The following is a 14,676-nucleotide window of genomic DNA, read 5'->3' on the forward strand; positions in this document are numbered from 1 at the left end:
TTGTTTCAACAGCGCAGTTTCAGTGAGCCGCTGTACCAGTCCTTTTACACAGGGGATAATGCAACAACCAAGGGCCGTCAAAACACCTGCTACTACGATCAAGGATACAGATACGGACGCTACGGTCCCTTTCCATCTAGCCAACCGAAACTGCGAACATCCCGTGACGGAACGGCCGGTTCCTAATTACTCTGCCAATTCACTGGCAGGCGCCGGAACCCCCTTCAACGCCCCGCTTACTGCGCCACCCTCCGCGCCACTACTGCCGGCCATTGGAGCGCAGCGGCGCTCACTCAACCTCGCACACACGCACCCCCTCCCGCGCCCACCACCCCCACCTCACGGCCGCTGCTCCACCGCCCGCCCCCGCCCTCCCGGGGCTCAACCCGCCGCTCTGGCCCACTCTCGGGCGCTCCGCTCGCAGCCGCGACCCCCGAGCGCCCCGCCGCCGCGTCGCCGGGGCCTCCCAGCGGCCCCTTCGGGCCCCCGCGCGCCCGATTCGCTCGGCCCCGCGCCGAATTTGCATGCCCCGCCCCCGGCACCGCCTCTCCCTCCCCGCGGCTCGCCGCCCGCGTGCCCCGCCCACCGAGCCCCTGCGCCCGACCTCCGCTCCGCGCTGATTGGCGCAGCTCGGCCTCCTCTGGGCGTTCGCCCCGCCCCTTCGCCCGCCCCCCTCCCCTCCCCTCCGGCGTGATTTGCATGCCCCGCCCCTCTCCCCGGAGCCGCGCCGCCGCCCGCCGCCTCATTGGCCGGGGCCCCGGGCCGCCCGCCCCGGCGGCACCGAGCAGCGCCGCGGGACCTGCGCGCGGCCGGCCGGGCCGGGCCGCTCTCGTCGGCAAGGAAGGCCCGGGCGGCCGGCCGGGCGCGGCAGAAGGGGGAGCGGAGCCGCCGCACGAGGAGGGGCTGCGAGCGCTGAGCGCGCTCGGGCCGGAGGGGAGACGCTTTGTCTGCTCCGGGAGCCGGGAGGAGACGCGACCGGGACGGCGACCCGAGCTGGCCGCGAAGGGGCGTCCGGAACTGGGAAGGACGGCCGGGGGGCGGCTGCTGCTCAGGAACCGGCCGGGCAACCGGACACGCGCGCGGCGGTAGCTTTGCGTGTGCGTACACGCTGTTGTCGTTACTTTCTCTTAATTTGCTGTCCTATTAAACTGTCTTTATCTCAACGCGCACGCTTTACCCACCCCACCCCCGCTTCTCCCGCCTTTCCCGGAGCGGGGGGACTGGAGGAACGGGGCGAGGAAACGGCTGCGCGGCGCTGAGCTGAGCTGTGCGGCAGGTTGAAGCTCGGCAGCCGGAGAGGCTCCCGCTGCCCCGGCATCGCGGCCAGACCCCGTCGCCTTCCCCTCCCCCGACAGCTGAAGCTGTTCTGTGTTATGTAGCCCCGCTACATAACCTGCTCCCGTAAAGCTGGCAAGCGCCGTGTGCTCGGGGTGCGCGCTACTCCGTGCCCGGGGCGGCACCGGCACCGCGCCTCGGCGGCCCGACCCGGCCGCTGCCGCCCACAGTGCCGGCAAGCCCTGCACGGCACCTCCGCCCTGGGTTCCTCCGAGCCAATCACGGAGCGTTTCCGCCCTGAGTGAAGGCTAGCCGTGACGCCGCTTCCGCCCTGGGTTCCCAGCCAATCCCGGAATGCTCCCGCCCTCACTGACGGCTCGCTCGGACACCGCATCCGCCCTCACGGTCCAGCCAATCACGGAGCCGTTTTGGCCCTCGGTGAGGGCACGCCCTGACGTCACTTCCGCCCCCGGTTCCCTCCCACGTAACGGGTCTCAAGGCAGTTCGTTCCCTTTCAACAATAACGGAGCGCGGCTGTGCTTCAGAACGATTGCATTTCTTGAAATCTCTAGGAAGCAGTCCGTGAAATGTGATCTCGGACCCTCGCCTTTTAAGCATCAGAGGCAAACGTGCTATCTGTAGATGCTCCTTAGAAGCTAAACTGTCAGTCTGCAATTGTTTTACCTTTACTGCAACTCAGGACCGCACTCGGAGCGCTGACTCAATGCCGTGTGTGCTGTCTCCAGCTAGCTGTCAGGCACACGCTGCTCCACGGAGAAGTCAAATTTCCTCTGAAATTGCTTACCCAAACCAGTATGGGACGCAATAGGAAACCAGGGAGGAAGCAACCTCTCCTCTGCACTCAGAGTCCGTCCTGCCGTCAGCTACAGCATGGGACAGAAACCGTATTATTCAGATGCGGAGGTATCAAAGATGATCCTCTGAAGTCGCATCGGAGAACTTGAGGCTGGGGGCTGGCAGGAAGAAAAGTAACTAACAAGACAAGCCATCCTAAGTCTGTAAAAAAAAAAATAGAAAAAAGGAAAAAATAGAAATAGAAAAAAAATAGAAAAAAAAGAAAAAGGTCGGGGGGTGGGAAGCCAGTAAGAATCAGCCTGATAAAAGGTTTACAAATGAGATGAAGAAGAAGAGGAGAAGGGGAGAGATTGTCTATGCAAGGCAAGAGACCCAGGAGGCAAAGGCTGAAGTCTAGGCAGGCAGACTAGAATGTGACGAGGAAACATGCTGGCTTTCTATGAAGAAGAGAGCTAGCAGCAAGGAAGTAATAATGCCAGACGAGGGAGACTAGTGCCTTTTCCTTTCACGTGAACATACTCCCTTCACTAGAGCATACTCCCCTTCAGTATGAAACGAGGACCAACGCTCACAAAATTCAGTTATAAAATAGGAAGCTGCCCTTTGGCAGTCTCTTTCTAAGTGCCCATACCCATCACTTGCTCCTCAAACACTTGCTCATATGTTAGAGAAATGCTCAATCAGTCTTGCTAAAAATACTAGCAGTGAGAGCCTAGACTCATCGCTCCACAAGCGAGTGAAAGCAATCATTCTGCCTCGGTGCAAACATGCAGTATCAGTATGGGACAGACCACTCACAGCCTAGAGCTTCTACTTTCTGTGCTAATTTTTTTTTAGCATATATTCTTAACAGTTGCGATTTGCTATTAGCAATCTATATCAAACATTTGATGTTTAATGGTAGCCTGCAACTCAGCTGCGTTCGGCATGGACAGGAAAGTGCTCATTGGTAGGAACCTCATAAATTGCAAGTTAAGCAGGGAACCTACGTTATAAGACACGTGCAGAAACCGCAGCACCTGAACGTAAGCTAACTCCTTCTCTACGCTGGGTATCAAAAACCAACCCTGAATAACTCTCGACATTGCAGAAGCAAGTCCCAAGAATGTGCCCGTAGAAAAAAAAAAATTGGGATGGCAACAGAATTCATTTCAGAAGAGTCTTTTGAGGCAAGACTTCTTGCAGCCTTCCAGTAACTCACCAACAGAAATACACTTTTGTTATCAAAGATCTCTCTGCATTACAGTTTGTGACGTGCCAGTTTCACACATTTTCTAACCCAAGACCAGCTTCTCGATGCACCCCTCGAACGCAAGAGAACGGATTTAGTCTATGCTGCCTGAACTGTACTTTCCTCAGTCAGAAGGTAATATGGTTCGTTCCGGAAAGCATCATTTTTCAGTAACAACCTTCCCCACAGGGGCCAAACATTACGTTAACCAGCCCAGGAGATACTCATGCTATTTCATACATGACGATAACAGGGCAGATACTTGCTATATTCAATTCCTAAAGCGAGCCTCCTTTGGCAAAAGAAAACGCTATTTATTTATTTATTTAGATTTTTTTTTTTTTTTAAACAATGCCGTGGGTTGCTGCTTTCAAAGGCCTCTCTGTCTTCTCTGATGAAGACATCTCTCATGTAATTATGGAAGCTGCAGCTGTTTCCACTGACAAGCTCTCAAAGTCCTGGGCTCACTAACCTGTGACAGCCGTAATATCCAATTGCAGGTGACGGAATATTCTAGTTCTGCTCATTTCCTTTGAGGCCCAGAAAAGCTCATGACAACAGGAGTACCATGAAAGGACCCATAATATTACCTTTATTTTCAGCTTCTTCTAAGTCCTTCTCGTTTGCCAAGAGAATTTCTTCTCTCTGATCAGGTAACAAGTCAGCAAGACGATAATCAATCTCCGCTCTCTGAAAGAGAAAAGTTTCTGAACTGCATCCTTATATGAAGTCCGTGGTGTTTGACATCTGGCTCACTTCAGCTCATTTCTACTGACACATCTTCTCGCCGTCTTGACTCCCTGGATGCTTGGAGCCAGCTGATTTTTTCCAGGACCCATTTGTGTTATAAACCTGTATTTTAAGGCTTGCCACGTGTTCCCAACCTTAAAGAGTGAGCACATACTGTTCTCTCACCTGCTCAGGCTGCAGAGCTGCCAGGGTCCTGCCACCAGCTCGAGCCCTTTCACCCTGCTGCTCTGCTGGAGGGCCTGCCAAAACAAACAAACAAACAAAACACAACCACAAGACACGCAGACAAAGGTTACAGCCCATGTGGGAGGAAACGAACGCTAACCTTTCATCTTCCAACTCTTTACTCAAAGCAGGAAAACAGGTACGGTCCTAATAGACATATCAAAGAAATTCACTGTATGCCAGAACAGGAAAATCTGTATCAGATACCAAAATGCTGCCACGGTCCCCGAGCACAGCCCTTTTCAAGGCATCACGGAGATTCAGCAAGATCATCCAGGTCATAGGGGACAAACAAGCTCGTATCAAAGCTGCACACAGCTTGTATCAAAGAGACTTGACAAAGAGCAAAAGAATACAAGGACGGCTAAATCTCAGGAGAGATTTAGGAGAAAACTGAAAACAGGGAGGCATCCTTTGAAAAAGTTTAATTAGACAACTAACGAAAAGAGAAAAGATTGCAAAACAACACGGGAATGTACAAACAGCGCTGGAAGCCAAAAGCGGCCTGAGTAACAGCTTGCAGAATAGCTGCTCTCTCCACGCCTCTCCCTGTGCACACTGAAGGGTTCCTACGGAAGAAAGGTTTTCTTCTTGGCGTGGATATCAAAGAACCTGTCTCAAACTGAAACGATACAGAACAAGTTTTGAAACAGAAGCAGAAGTAACAAGTCAAAAGGCTCACGCAGCATTTCACTAAGGAGTTCTCAAGTAGCTCACGGATAGGCTACGTTTTCATTTTTAACTCTCTTGAAATTGTCTGTAGGACAGATGACTTGAAATGTGACTAATAGGCCCGGACTTCTATTTCAGAAGCGTCCTACAGAAATTGCCAGAGCAGGAATTCCCACATTAAGGAAAATAACAGGAGGTAAGAAAAGAACTAGCGGACACTTGATTAAGAAGACTTAATTAAGGAGCGTTAAAACAGCTTTTTAAAGCGAGGTCATACTTTATAAAGTAGAGCGTATTTTCGTGTTCTTTGAAAAAAAGTGACACACGCGAGGAGATAAGAGTTCATTTTAAAAAGGTACCTGAGTATTTCAAGTGTGTTTTGGAAGACAGAAGACAAAAGAAAGAATGGGAGTAACCACGTTCCATGGTAGAGGAAGGGTCGCAGTAAGATTTCACCTTTACTTTTGCTGTTCACCATATTTGTAATCGTCTGAGACGTGGGGTTACAAGATGAAAAGCTTTATAGCTGATACAAATTTATTGCAGTAGGACAAAGTGAAAAGCGCTGATATCGCACTTTTTCCCAGAAAGGAACTTCTCGGAAAAGGAGCTAAGTTTCCTGGTGGACGCCAACTTGAACACGAAACAGCAATGTGCCTTTGCTGCAAAAGCAGCTGAGGGTATCCTGGGTGGCATTAGGCAAAGTATTGCCAGCAGGTCAAGAAAGGCGATCCTCCGCCTCTGCTCAGGAACGGTGAGGCCGCACCTGGAGTGCTGGGCCTGGGCCTCCCAGTACAGGAGGGACCTGGACACACTGCGAAGAGTCCAACGGAGGGCCACGAGGACGGTAAGGGACTGAAGCACCTTTCCTATGAGGACAGGCTGGGAGAGCTGGGACCGTTCGGCCTGGAGAAGAGGAGGCTTGGAGGGGATCTCATCGATGTCTGTAAATACACGAAGGGAGGGTGGAAGGAAGACAAAGCCAGACTTTTCTAACTGGTACCCAAGGAACAAAAAAGGAGGCAACAGACACAGGCCGAAACATACGATGTTCCCCTCCTGTGGTTTCCTGAACATCAGTAAATACTTTTTCGCTGTGAGGGTGACTGAGCACTAGCGTAGGCTGCCCAGGGAGGTCGTGGAGTCACGGTCTTTGTGAGGTTTCAAAACCTGTCTGGACGTGGTCCTGGAAAACCAGATCTGGGTGGCTCTGCTTGAGCAGGGGTGTTGGACCGGGTGACCTCTGGAGGTCCTTCCGACCTCAACCAGCCTGTGATTCCTTTGCAGCCGCTATGCAACCAAATAGCAAGCACAATTCAAAGCAGATAAACGTGAAGAAATGCAGAGGCAAAAGGGGAAATCAGGCCTCGGTACTGCACATAATCCTATGAAAACATCACCCCAATGCTCATCAGCGTCGAAGAGCAACTTACACGTTTAAGCTTTTGGAAAAGGCCTAGGAAAGGCAACAAGAAACATCACCAGTCTGATCAAAACTCAAAGTTAGCCTTGCTATCTCATAAACTGAAGGTTCATTTGCATCTTGGATGCTACACAGAATTTTATTTTTGCCTATCTTAAAAAGGTCACAGTAGAATAAAAACAGTTTCAGCCAAGAGAAACAGGGATCGCCAAACTTTTGGAACAGTTTCTGTAGAAAAGGACTAAGAAAAAACCTTTTTCATGTGACAAAGAGACGATGAGGGAAAAGACGATGTCTCATATCATAGAAGTTGAACAGAGATCGATCACCCGTGTTCTCTTTCCATACAGAAGGCGGGGGCATCAAAAGCTAGCAGGAAGCAAACTTCAACGCTCCTCCTGCCCACAAACACACACAAAATAAAGGAAGCAGTTCTCCACATAGTGCTAGCTCCAGAGTTTACGCACAATACCTAGTTAAGGCTCGTGACTGCTGTGACCCACGGATGCTAAGTGTTTACATGGGTTCAAAGGATATGGCCGATTTTTACAAGAAACACATTAAGCGTTTTTATACTCAAAGGCATTGGCTTGTCTTAAAGTGCAAGTCACAAGTATCGCTCTATACTCGTTCCATTCTGCTAAGACCACCGATCTTTGGTCTGACTTTCTGCGGCCCTTGTTACATTGTCACAGCAACACAGAGGCAGGAAAACATTCCTGCATACGGTAACAAAAGACCGAGTCATTAAAAGAACTTACGACAAAAACCCAAACTACACACTATCTTAGTTCAGCCGTACATTCTATATGCACGCTTTCACCCTGGAATCTTCAATAATAGATGATAACCTCTAAGACTAAAAGCAATACAAATTCTACCCAGTTCTTTGAATGCAAGTCTGATGCAGCAAGTCATCAGCTGGAAGGAACCCGAGCAGAGGATTCAAGATGTTCTATTCCAACATTAAAAGTTACCTTTCAAAAGCCGTTTGTCAAGCAGAGCGTAGTTTCCCATTTGTTGAACAGGCAGGCCTAGCCAAATTTTGACCCTAAACTTCCAGGAAATCTCTACAGCTCCCAATGTACATGTTACTTCCGTACTCACCTGCAGGTTTTACCTCTGAAAAAAAAGTTCCAACTTTCTTCCCTTCCACAACACCTGTGATGACATGACCCGAGATCTTTGGGTGGGTTCCACTTGCAATCACTGCAGAGGTGCCTCCTTGGAGGGCCCACAGAGCTGCTTTCACCTGCGATGAAGGATAGAGCCAGTTCCCGAAAATGCACTTGTTATTTGAATCCCCATGCTCAACACGAATTCTTGCTCCACTTTGATCACTTATGTTTCCCACCTGGGATTTGGTTCCAAACGTCACCGATTGTTGGTCTCCTGGGTAGGATATGTCAGTGAGCTTTGCATCATCGGATCCAGGAGGGCTGTCAAAGAGTCCTGAAATGAATAATAAAAAATTGTTAATGTTACATATCTTCTGTTCCAAAGCTCACCAGGGAAAAATAACTAAAGCCTTTGAGGCTAAAAACCTGTATTCCACTCTACAGGATTCAAAACTTCCACTGAACCCTCCTTTTGTGGAACTGAAAGGATGAAACACTAACATGCAGGCTCAAGATGCGTAACTTCACCGGAATTGTAGCTAGTGTGAGGAAACAGAATATCCACATGCTGAATAGCATCACGTACGCTGGGAAGTACCCACACTTCAGTGAGGTTAGAGAGAAAACCGGAAAGAAGTTTCCAGCTTTTATACGGTTCAGAATCAGGGCTGACACACAAGAGTGCACAACTGAACAAAGGACAGTCCTCTTCACCTAAAATCTCAGATGATATTCCCGAATGCTGTGTTGTACACTGATAAACCGGGCAACTTAGAAATATGTATAAAGGCTAACTATTGAGTTCTGCAAAGAAAGGACACAAGACTATAGACACACACTTATTCATTTTAAATAAATATTGTACTTTTATTTAACTATGTTCTGAGTTGAGCGATACTTCTGTTTACCTAACATGTAAACCCTAAACTCTACCGCCAAACTTCCCAGAAGTTCTATGCGAACAAACACGTCACAGATTAAAGCGCACAAGTGAAGAGTACCTGAACTCTTCCTTTACAGCTTGGGAAGGAAAGGACACTTCTTTCCATAAAGAAGATACCACAGCAAATGAATAAGCTGTGAGGAAATGGGAGCGGTGTTTTCGTTTGTTTTTTATTTTTATTTTTTTATAAGTTGTTTGGACTACCATTTTTGTTATTTTTTTTTCCTGAGGCAGTCATTTCAACTAGAATCAACCATGAAATCCATCTGAAACAGCTGGAAGAAATTGTGGTTATGAAAAGCCAACCTCCTTCCTTCTCGGGGCCTACAATATGGACCAAAGTCCAGAAGCCACCGAAGGAAACACGTCTGGAGATGATAAAAAGAGTACGTGATTTTGTTGATGGCCTGGTGTGAAACTGTACCTACCACCTTCCTCTTTCCAGAAAAGTACCTTCAACATCAACAGGTGACAGACTTCACGGCAGCACAGCTCACAAGACTAGACCACTATCAGCCACACGTCTGGGAGACAGAAAAGCTAGCAAGCTCCAGGTATCTGGAAAGCAATATCCAGGACATGTAAAGTACCCATAAATCACTGAAAGACAGGATCCACTGCCGGAAGAAGCAAACGATTGTAGAATAGCGTTCGGCTTATATGCAGGGAAAGACTATGTATTTAGAATCAGGAGCGTTACTCATGACTATATACAATTCCGAGGAGCTAGCCGAAGTACCGTAGCGTCCACACAGGGCGTGCCTTCCAATCCTTTTACCGGCTTTGTTGCCCTCCTCTGTACGCTTTCAGGGATCTTAACGTTCTTTTTATATTGTAGAGCCCAGAATCGCACACAATATTGAAGGAGAGGCTTCGCCAACGCTAAATACAGTGGGAGAATCACCTCTTTTGACCAGCTGGCTACACTGTGTTTAATATATCCCAAAATACTAGACGATAACCCGTGCTTCTGAATCCTCTAGCTATCTTCCCAGGGCCCTGAAATTTATTTTGATTGAACACAGACTTCTTGCTGCAAACTTGTTGGTACCCACGTGAAAGAGCAGGAGTAGGGAATAATCTGAAGTTTGAACTAAGCTCGTAAGCTCGCTAGCAATGTCCCTGATCCAAGCCCCAGGCAGGTAGAAAAGCTCTCGGTAAAGATGGTCTGATCTGCAGATGGGAGCCTCTGTTCCCTTCAGAAGGCAGTCACCTGTGACTATAACCTGGCACTATTTCTTCACAACGCTGGCCTTGATCTCTCGATCACTCTACAATTCCACGAAAGGAATTGCCTCCCAAGTCGTTCTTGACTGACCACAACTAGCGTTCCATAAAGCCCTGCAAGCACTTGTTCATTGTTTCTAGGATAATTCTTAAAGCTGAAGCGGGAGGAAAAAAAAAGAAAAAGAGGGGGGGGTGGGGAAGAAGCACAGCCATTCCTTTCTTCAGTAATGTGAGCAAAAAGCTCAGGCGCTCGGCAACAACAGAATCGTAGAATATCCTGAGTTGGAAGGGACCACCGAGGATCATCGTTAAGGACCACCGAGTCAAACAACGCGCTTTGAAAGACAAAACGCAGAAGAACCTGCACGTTATTTAATCTCAGCTGTAGAGTCACGTGTATTTGTACCCGCTCATTCCTTCACCTGCCAGTTTATTGTGCTACAGACGCTACAGAACACACAAACTGCAAGGTTACTACTACCTTTTGTAACCGATGCGACCTTTGGTAGGGCTAGCCGTCTAAGAGAGCCACCAAAATCCCCTTCACGCCCGGATTTCACCCGGAGGTCGCTGCGACTTACCCGGACAGCTGGGACAGACGGGCTGCTCTTTCTCCTGGGAAACCTGCGACTGCAGCACGCCAGCTGCAGCTTTCCTCCCTTCAGCTGCCGCGCCACCTTCGCTCGGCGACAAACCCCGCGGGGGTCCCAGCGGCGGGGAGCTGCTTCTGCCCTGGTGAGCCGCAGGGAAAGGAGAGAGCCGGCCGTCAGCGCGCGGGGGGAGGAAAACCTCCGAGGCGCAGCCCGACGATCGAGCGCAGCGAGGACCCGCGCCCGGCCGCCGCAGCCCCCACCCCTCCCGGCCCGACGCTCCGGGGAAGCGCCCCCGAAGGCTCTCGCTCGCCTCACCGCCGGCAGCCGCGCTCGCAGCCAGCGGCAACCTGCGCCTCCCGGCGCGCACGGCCCGGCCCCGGCCGCGGCCCCGGCTCGGGGAAAGACCGGCCGCGCGCCACAGAACTACAGCTCCCAGCATGCCGCGGGACGGAGCAGTCCATCCGCCCCAGAGGGGAGTCGGCCAAGCGCACGCAACCGCCCCCCCCCGCGCCGCTTCGCCCCCCTCTCCCCCAGCCCTCCGAAGCTCCGCGCAGTGCAGACCCCGCCGCACGCCCGGTCCGCTCCGCTCCGCTCCGGCGCCGCCCCCGCCCCGCACAAGGGCCGTTTCCGCAGAAGCCGCCGACCGCGTGGCGCCCCAACCGCCCGCCGCCTCGCCCCCTCCCGGCCCGGCCCGGCCCGGCCCGGCCCGGGGCGGCGCCGACCACCAACCTCGTTGCGGCACCGCGCCGCGGCGGCCCGGCCCGACAGCTTCCGCCCATAGTGCCGGCAAGCCCTGCACGGCACCTCCGCCCTGCGTTCCTCCGAGCCGATCACGGAGCGTTTCCGCCCTGAGTTAAGGCTAGCCGTGACGCCACTTCCGCCCTCACTGTCCAGCCAATCACGGCGCCGCTTCCCTGTGGGAAGGCGACCCTGAGGCTGCCCCCGTGCTGCCTTTTTATCTATTTATTTATTTATTTATTTTTAAAGAAGGCGCGGGTGTTCTTGGTCCTCTCTCGTCAAGTCTGTCTGCGAGAAACATCTCAAATAATTTTCTTGACACGCGATCTTCTCTGAGGCTATTTTATTCGCGGTTGCAGTGGCGGGCGTCCTGCCGATCAGGAGCGCATTGCAGTAAGCACAGCATCAACTTTTATTCCCTGTTCCCCGACGCCTGATCCCCTCCCCTGTATGTACCATGTATGTACAATTTTACTTCTTTTTCAACCCTTTAATTTCTCCCTTCGTATTTCCTTTTTTTTTTTTTTTTCCCCTTTCTTATGTTTCAGGAACCTGTGATCTTTGTTTTACCGTGCCCACGCTGCTCAACCTGTTTTTCCTCAAGCTTCTGCCTTATTTCGGAACAGTGAGGCCGCCTACTGTCCGCTTACCCACGTGGCGTTTCTCCTCATTATGACTGCACAACTACCTCGGAATACAGAAAATTAGTTCTCTACTGCAAAAACACAACTTAGTTTCTCACAGCTCCCTCCTCTCCTTTCCTTACTCCTACTGTTGTTTTTGCACCTCTTCACGTACCGCGCTCTTGAGTTTCTCCAACGTTAAGGCGCAATAGTCTTCTTCGGATGTCACGGGGGATGGGAGGCGTACAACGCCATTATTTTTACAATACCAACAAATAGTTGTTTGAGCCAATTCTGTTCAGGTAACCACGAAGTTAGTTTCTCCCACATGTTTCTAAATGCCCAGGAACTGTCATCTTGAGCTACTCTATGTAGGATCTTTCCCCCCCCACGCCCCCCAGTATACCTTTTTTTCCCCCCAAATATCAGTCAAATCCGTCCCGTTTGATCTACATCTATACAGCAACTAGCATTAATTACAGTGCACGCTCCTCCTTATGAGGTTATTAATGAATCTAATACTATTCGATTCTACGGTGCTATTTTTGCAAACTTATCAAACTTATTTTCTAGTTCTTCAGTTATAGCGGAGATATTTGCAATAGCTTTTTCTAATTCACCCACCCCTCACCGAGGTAAAAACCACCTTGCAAAGCTGTGAAATACTAGAGAATTTTACTAGAGAATTGTCTGGAGTCCGCTTAATCCTGCGTGTGGTCTCAAGGGGGCTTTGGCTTTGTGGGTCTTCAATAATAGTCACGTTTGGAATTACTGCCTCCAGGGTGCAAGCTCCCTTCCATCCCAGGGGCAACACCTTCCTGGCTTTATTGCCACGTAGCCAGTACCACCTCTCGCCATTTGGGACAGGCCATCCAGGTGCAGGATTCTCACGTCGCATCTGGCACGCGCTATGTATATTAGCGCTCCTGTGGCTACCATATTTGGTGCAGCGTGGATTATTCCCTGCGTGGATAATTCCACACCCAGGGTCAGTACTATCGCCCCCTGAGTTTCTATCAATGTTGTTTAAAAGGCACCTTCGATAACACGGTATATTGTAGCCAGGATTACGCGCAGGGAGCGTGAGAAACACTCCGTAGCCAGTAGCTTAGGCTCAGGCGAGGATCTCAGTGAAGTAGTAATTTATTCGCGATCGCAATGGCACGCGTCCCACAAGCAGGAGCGCGCCTACTAGTCACACAGTACAGTTTATGTACTTTCTTTCTCGACGACCGGGACCCTCCCGTGTTTCCCCACTGACTGGGTATTCCGGGTTCACAACCTATCCGACGCTTCACAGACACTACGTGGCCTTCAGTTGCCGGCCTGTTCAATTTCAAATTTCTTTTGACTTTTTTACTGTTTGAAGCGGTAATGTTTCTTCACTGATCTGACTTGACACCGTGATTTTCACCTAGCTGCTCTGAGGAGTCCGGTTGTCTGCATTTTACAAGGTTGTCCGTTAAGCTTTCTTATCACTGCGAGCCTATCTCAACACCGCATTCCTTCCCTCTAAACAACGTAACTCTGCAAAAACAACATTTTTATTCCCACAATTCCCCCCTTTTCTTCTTTATAAATTGTTGATTTTTGCAAAACTTTTCTCTGCGGTGTAATTTGGTAGATCTCTTCCTCTTCTTCACCTTCTTTGCTTTCCATCCCCTCTAATATCATCGCCTTACGTGAGTAAGGTGGTGGCTCCACGGTCATTTGTTTCAACAGCGCAGTTTCAGTGAGCCGCTGTACCAGTCCTTTTACACAGGGGATAATGCAACAACCAAGGGCCGTCAAAACTCCTGCTACTACGATCAAGGATACAGATACGGACGCTACGGTCCCTTTCCATCTAGCCAACCGAAACTGCGAACATCCCGTGACGGAACGGCCGGTTCCTAATTACTCTGCCAATTCACTGGCAGGCGCCGGAACCCCCTTCAACGCCCCGCTTACTGCGCCACCCTCCGCGCCACTACTGCCGGCCATTGAAGCGCAGCGGCGCTCACTCAACCTCGCACACACGCACCCCCTCCCGCGCCCACCACCCCCACCTCACGGCCGCTGCTCCACCGCCCGCCCCCGCCCTCCCGGGGCTCAACCCGCCGCTCTGGCCCACTCTCGGGCGCTCCGCTCGCAGCCGCGACCCCCGAGCGCCCCGCCGCCGCGTCGCCGGGGCCTCCCAGCGGCCCCTTCGGGCCCCCGCGCGCCCGATTCGCTCGGCCCCGCGCCGAATTTGCATGCCCCGCCCCCGGCACCGCCTCTCCCTCCCCGCGGCTCGCCGCCCGCGTGCCCCGCCCACCGAGCCCCTGCGCCCGACCTCCGCTCCGCGCTGATTGGCGCAGCTCGGCCTCCTCTGGGCGTTCGCCCCGCCCCTTCGCCCGCCCCCCTCCCCTCCCCTCCGGCGTGATTTGCATGCCCCGCCCCTCTCCCCGGAGCCGCGCCGCCGCCCGCCGCCTCATTGGCCGGGGCCCCGGGCCGCCCGCCCCGGCGGCACCGAGCAGCGCCGCGGGACCTGCGCGCGGCCGGCCGGGCCGGGCCGCTCTCGTCGGCAAGGAAGGCCCGGGCGGCCGGCCGGGCGCGGCAGAAGGGGGAGCGGAGCCGCCGCACGAGGAGGGGCTGCGAGCGCTGAGCGCGCTCGGGCCGGAGGGGAGACGCTTTGTCTGCTCCGGGAGCCGGGAGGAGACGCGACCGGGACGGCGACCCGAGCTGGCCGCGAAGGGGCGTCCGGAACTGGGAAGGACGGCCGGGGGGCGGCTGCTGCTCAGGAACCGGCCGGGCAACCGGACACGCGCGCGGCGGTAGCTTTGCGTGTGCGTACACGCTGTTGTCGTTACTTTCTCTTAATTTGCTGTCCTATTAAACTGTCTTTATCTCAACGCGCACGCTTTACCCACCCCACCCCCGCTTCTCCCGCCTTTCCCGGAGCGGGGGGACTGGAGGAACGGGGCGAGGAAACGGCTGCGCGGCGCTGAGCTGAGCTGTGCGGCAGGTTGAAGCTCGGCAGCCGGAGAGGCTCCCGCTGCCCCGGCATCGCGGCCAGACCCC

Source organism: Anser brachyrhynchus, assembly GCF_964034855.1.
Source record: "Anser brachyrhynchus genome assembly, chromosome: 3".
In the NCBI taxonomy this organism is placed as follows: Eukaryota; Metazoa; Chordata; class Aves; order Anseriformes; family Anatidae; genus Anser; species Anser brachyrhynchus.